This window comes from Gorilla gorilla, chromosome 2 (assembly GCF_029281585.2).
Source record: "Gorilla gorilla gorilla isolate KB3781 chromosome 2, NHGRI_mGorGor1-v2.1_pri, whole genome shotgun sequence".
NCBI lineage: Eukaryota > Metazoa > Chordata > Mammalia > Primates > Hominidae > Gorilla > Gorilla gorilla.
The window spans coordinates 55,444,195-55,450,194 of record NC_086017.1 but is presented as its reverse complement, the minus strand read 5'-3'; positions in this window follow the sequence as shown (position 1 = coordinate 55,450,194).

The window sequence follows — 6,000 nt, the reverse complement described above, 5'->3', positions numbered from 1 at the left end:
CTAGCCAGGGAGAGCGGGGAAGGGTGTTCTGGGAGAGACCAGCCCCTGAGAAGGCCCGGAGGGGAGATGGAGTGCTGGTCCCTGACACCTGCTTGGGCCTCCTGTGTCTGGAGTGGAGAATGTGTGGTGGTCCAGGGCCTGGAGAACAGGTTCATGAGATGGGCAGGGGCCACATTGTTCATGAGGGTTTTGTGAGCCATACTGGAGATGGGCATTCTAGGGAAGGCCCTAGAGGGACCATTTTCCAGAATGAGTGTAGCTCTTCTCAGACTGTAATGTGCATTTGGGAATCATCCAATGATCTCAGTAAAATGCAGTTTCTGATTCAACAGGTCTGGGGTGGGGTCCAAGAATAAGCATTTCTAACAAGCACCCAAGGTGATGCCCATGGTGCCGGCCTGGGATCCCCCTGAGTATCTAGGGGCTGCAGTGAGTTGTCTGACTCCCATAATACACTAGCCAGGTGCACAGGGGTTCATTCATTCATTCAAATACTTACTGAGCACCTATGGTGTGCCTGAATGGCAGTCTAGGTCTGGAGATATAATAGATGATAAAACTTCTGTAAATAAATAAAGCTGCAAAAGTCCCTGCCCTCATGATGCTGATATTCTGGAAGGGAAGACAAATATAGAACAAGACACAGGAAATTAAGCAAAATATACTGCTATTTGCTAGGGGGTAGGGAGTGCTGGGGTGGGGTGGTATTTTATGTAGGATGGCCAGGGAAGACCTCACAGGGAGCAGACAACAGAAGGAGGAGAGAGTGAGCCATGTGGGGAGGAGCTCTCTGGGTAGAACGACAGCAGGTGTGAGGTCTTGAGGCAGGAGCGCACCCTGCCTATCCAAGAAGCAGTGAGGAGTGAGGTGGGGGAATGGACAGACTGTGTCTTATTCAACCCCAGATATAATTTGCTTAGCATACTACAGAGCAGTGAGGCTGATCCAAGGTTTGTAGTAGCTTGTGGGGTTGTGGCAGCAGGTGCAGGTGAGCACAACCCTCTAGGTGACCTGCTGGTCTTTGTCCTCCCCTGGACTCTGCCCTTGAGCCACTGCTCAGTGCCTGGGCACAGGCACACACACACCCTGGGAGAGCAACAGACAGTCACAATTCCTATCTCTTGAACTGACCCTTGGGTTTCAGGGAGAGATCAGCACCTAGAAAAAAAAAACAAGATGGAAGACCCCTCCATCCCACTACCATTGTCTCTCCCTGACTCCCAAAGCCAACCTTGAGCCTCAACTACCCTCTGGGAGGCCCTTGTTTGTCACTACCTCTCGCGGGTCCCAGCATGGACCTCGATTGAGCCTGATCTCCGCTGCAGCCCCCAGGGAACACCTGCCCCACCTGTGGTCACTCAGTAGTCTTTAAAATTTTTATTGAGATAGGGTCTCGCTCTGTCACCCAGGCTGGAATGCAGTGGCGTGATCTTAGCTCACTACAGCCTTTACCTCCTGGGATCAAGTGATCCTCTCACCTCAACTTCCTGAGTAGCTGGGGACACGGGTGTGCACACCACACCTGGCTAATTTTTAAATTTTTGTAGAGATGGGGTCTGACTATGTTGCCCAGGCTGAAACCCGCAGTCATGAGTGGCCAAAGGGAAAGGAAGGGCTGCAGGAAGGGAAGCCCATGAGAATCAAGACCAGGCCTCTGACCTCCTCCTCTCTCGCTCCCTGGATAGCCAATGCACCCCACAGGACTGCCTCAGGACTCACCTTTTCCTGGCAGGCCAGGGAGACTGGCAACTCCTCTTCCTCTGGAGGCTGCTCCTCAGGGCACTGGAGGGCGGAGAGGCTGCCTGTTCCCTGTCCACATCCCCATCAGGATGTAGCACTGGCTCCCAGGCTTACCCAGGCCAGGGTGGGGCTTCTGCCGGAGCAGAAGGGAGGCCAGGTGGCCTCAGGCAGGTTACCTGATATTGCCAAGCCTGTTTCCTCATCTGTAAAGTGAGCACTCCTCACACATGGCTGGTGAGGATTCCATGGGATGAAACACGTCCTCCTAAGAGTGCTGGCTGACCGAAGAGTAGTGCACTCACTGTGCGCCCTGCGCTGTCTGGAGCCTGTTACGCACACATTGCTTCAGTGCACCCTCACAAGGCAGAGGTTGGAGCCATTCTCTCCATTTCACAGAGGAGGAAACAGAGGCACAGAAAGGTTAAGGAGCCTGCAAAGATCTCATGGTTCATAAACAATAGAGCCCAGACAAGTTCCTGAAAGCCCCCTCTCACCCTCTGGGCCATCTGTCAAGCTCAATCTGTGGCACAAAGGGAGTAGGTCCCTGTCTGTACAAACAATCAAAAAAAATTAGCTGGGTGTGCTTGTGCATGCCTACGGTCCCAGCTATTAGGGAGGCTGAGGCAGGAGATGACTTGAGCCTGGCAAGTTGAGGCTGCAGTGTCATGACACTGTACTCCAGCCTGGGTGACAGAGTGAGACCTTGTCTAAAAAAAAAAAAAAGTAACACTCAATATACCATGGCCATTACATATGATTATTATTACTACACTTTTTATTAATCATACAGAAGACTCCCACCAGAGGTGGGTGCTGTCAGGGGAGGGGTGCACCTGTAGTTGGAGGCCTCAGGTGGGGGAGCCCCATGTGAGCACATGTGGAAATGGGGGCAGCCTTCCTGTTTCACTGTCCACCTTGGCCCCAGGCCCAGGCACTTCCCTAACAGCTGTGACTCTGATGAACTCTCAAGACTAAATTGCTCTCCCCACCTCCACAGCCACATGGTGTGAGGCACGTTCTTCTGTCAGGCAAAAATAAATTACCTTCCCCCAAAGCAGGCCCTCAGCTGTGTGGTGTGTATGAATGTGTGGTATGTGGTGTATACGTGTGCATGTGTGTGGTGTGGTGTAGGTGGTGTATGGTGTATGTAGTGTGTGTGTGGGGTGGGGTGGGGTGGGGTGTGTGTGTGTGTTGGGGTGAGGTGTGAGTCTCCTAGACCAGAGCACAGTGAGGCATCTGGGGAAGTGTCACATTTCCACCCTGAATGAGCAGCCATGACCTTTTAGGAGCAGGAATCTGGAGAATTTCCCAGGTTTCCTGCAGGGCATCTGGGAAGCCTGACTTTCTCTACCTTTCAAAATGTCCCGACACCCCCTAAAACAAAATACTCCAAACTGCCTCACAAACCAATGTGTTAGCCTCACAGAAGAAGGAAGGTGGGGAGAATTGGGGACCAATAAACAAACCCTCGGAGTAAACCCGGTATTTTATAAAATGGCACAAAGCACGTCCGTGACTTCACACATCTCCATGCAAAGTCTCGAGCAAGGGGCAGGCACCATCCCAGTTTGGCAGGCAACAAGAGTCTGTGATTGCTCTGCTATTTTAGACTCACAGCAGCTGTCACAGATTTAGAAGGCAAACAGCTGTGACTCAGGAGTAGCTGCAAAACAAGGTGGTTAGCAGACACCTGAGATACTTAGAAGGTAACTTAGGTGTACACTGACAAGCAACAATTCGAAAACAAAGATTGTCCATGTGGCAGAGGCAGCCAGCTGCCCTCCAAGATCAGCCCCCCTTCCCTCCTGCAGAGTTGCTGCTGGGAAGTGGCTACCCAGCCCCTAGCAATTGGCTGAGGCACGTGACTGAATTCTGGCCAAGAGGAAGTGGGCAGAAGTGATGTACACTGTTTCCAGACCTGGCCAAAGCCACTGTGACACTCCACCTCTCTCCCCCTTATCTGCGGGCTGGATTTGATGTCAGGGGCAACCATGAAAGCCAAGAGCTGAAGACGGTGTAGTCTGCACGAACCCTCCGTCAAGCTGGTACTGAACGGAACAGAACCTCCTCCCCTGTTCCCTTCTCTAGAGGATTAGACTCATGGGAAAGAGAAATAAAGTTTGCTGGGTCAGACCACTGACATTTGGGGGTTTATTTGTTATGGCTACATTAATTATCAGCTGATAATTAAAGCATGTTTATTGCTGAAGATGATTGGTAGACGAGATATTAGCAGACCACTAATTATTAGTGCGTAACTGGTAATAATGAAGTAAATGATGACTAAGAGGCCTACTACATTCACTCAGAGGAAACTGACACCTAAGATGTTTACTGATGACTTAGATATTTGCTGATGACTCTGATGCTAGTAGTTAACTAAAATATTAATAGAAAACTAAAATATTTCCTGGAAACTATGATGTTAACTGAAAACTAAGAGTTAGCTGATAACTAATAATGGGGATATCTGGCGACACTTGCTTTAGGTTCCCTCTTCGCAGCTCTCAGCCTATGTCTGTGCAGCGGCTGCCCTCTTGTGCACTGACAAGTGAGTCTCTCTCTGAGTCCACCTGACAAAGCCCCTCTGGCCCAGTCTGGCCTTGATGATTGACAAACCAGACCCAATGAATGGCATCAATCTTTGGCTGCCTGCTTCCTCTATGGATCTCACAGTGTAAAGGACACATTATTCCTTTCTACACCCCCACGACAGTGCCTGAGGAAGGGGAACCCCTCCCCTAAGATCTAGTTCTCCTCTGAGTTCTGAAGGCAGCCATGAGTATGCAGCAGCAGATGTGGTAGGTGAGGCCTCCCTTGGATGGGACCAGGGCTGAACCCTCCTCAATTAATCCCAGATGGGGCTGCTGAGATGCCAAGGAGTGCTTATCATCGGGGAGGTCTAGAACAGGTCTCCCCTCTCCCCTCTGCCATGGGATTTTCCTCACAGTAGGTGGAGTTGAGCAAGGATGGCTTCCTGGCTTCTAGGTCCCAGGGATGGTGTCCAAAGGAGGCTCTGTCTGCCAGGGGTGATGGCTCCCTGGGAGCCGTCAGTCCCAGGCTGAGAGAGAGCCGACCCCACATGCTGAATTGGGTGCCTCAGAACTTCAGGGATGCATTCAACCAGGTGTGTGCCCACAGTGAGCCAACGTTCCCAGATACACATGAGGAAGTGTGGTTTTGGCAGGCTCTAGGGCATTTGGGGAACAACTGGAGAGAAAGCTATAAATAAGGACCATCTGGGAAAATTCAGGAGGTTCAAGGGCTGGTTTGCATAAAGGTCTTTGGGAACCAGCGAGGTGGAGCAGAGTGGGATCACGGCTCTGCCACCTTCTTGTGTGTGGTCTTGGGCAAGGCTCCTTATGTGGCAAAGCACTTAGAACAGGGCCTGGCCCATAATTAGTCCTCAGAAATGATAGATATTATTGTTGTAATGTTGGGTGATTGCAGCCCATGGCTCCTGTATACAGGGTGTCTGTCTTAGGTGTGCTCTTCCAGAGGCTGAATAAGAACTGACATTCAAGTCCAGGGCTTAAGGCACAGGGAGATGAGTCATGGGGCATTGGGTTCCAGCAGTCCTGGTCACCACCTCCTCTCCAGGGCCTCATTATCTCTGCACAGCTGCCTCCAGCCCCTCACGTGGACAGGCTGAAGGAGGGCAATGGAGGCCTGGAGTGAGGTCATTGGGCCCACCCTTGGATCTGAGGCCTCTGCCTACAGGACTGGCCTTTCCCTGGCTGCTCCAGGCTCTCCCCTCCCTACCAGCACCATCACCAACCACCCACCCGCCCTCGGGGGATTTCCCTACTTGCTCGTTGTTGGTCACCCTAGATTCCGTTCTCCAAGCTCATCAGCTTGGATGAGAGCCTTTAGCCACCCACGCTCTGAGTGTCAGGCAGGGACCCAGCCCACGAAACAGCTGTTTTCTGCTTGCTCTTCTCACAGGAAGAAAGAGGAGGGAAAACTCTCCTTTTTGTCTACCCCTCTGCCTTTCCTTGACTTACACAGTCCAGCTGGGCCCGCCAGTTAAGAAAGTTTCCCTCCTAAATTAGCTGGGTGTGGTGGTCCATGCCTGTAATCCCAACTACTCAGGTGGCTAAGGCACGAGAATCACTTGAACCCCAGAGGCAGAGGTTGCAGTGAGCTTAGACTGCACCACTGCACTCCAGCCTGGGTGATGAAGTGAGACTCTGTCTCAAAAAAAAAAAAAGAAAGAAAGAAAGAAAGAAAGTTTACCTCCTGCACTACACTTTGCCTGAT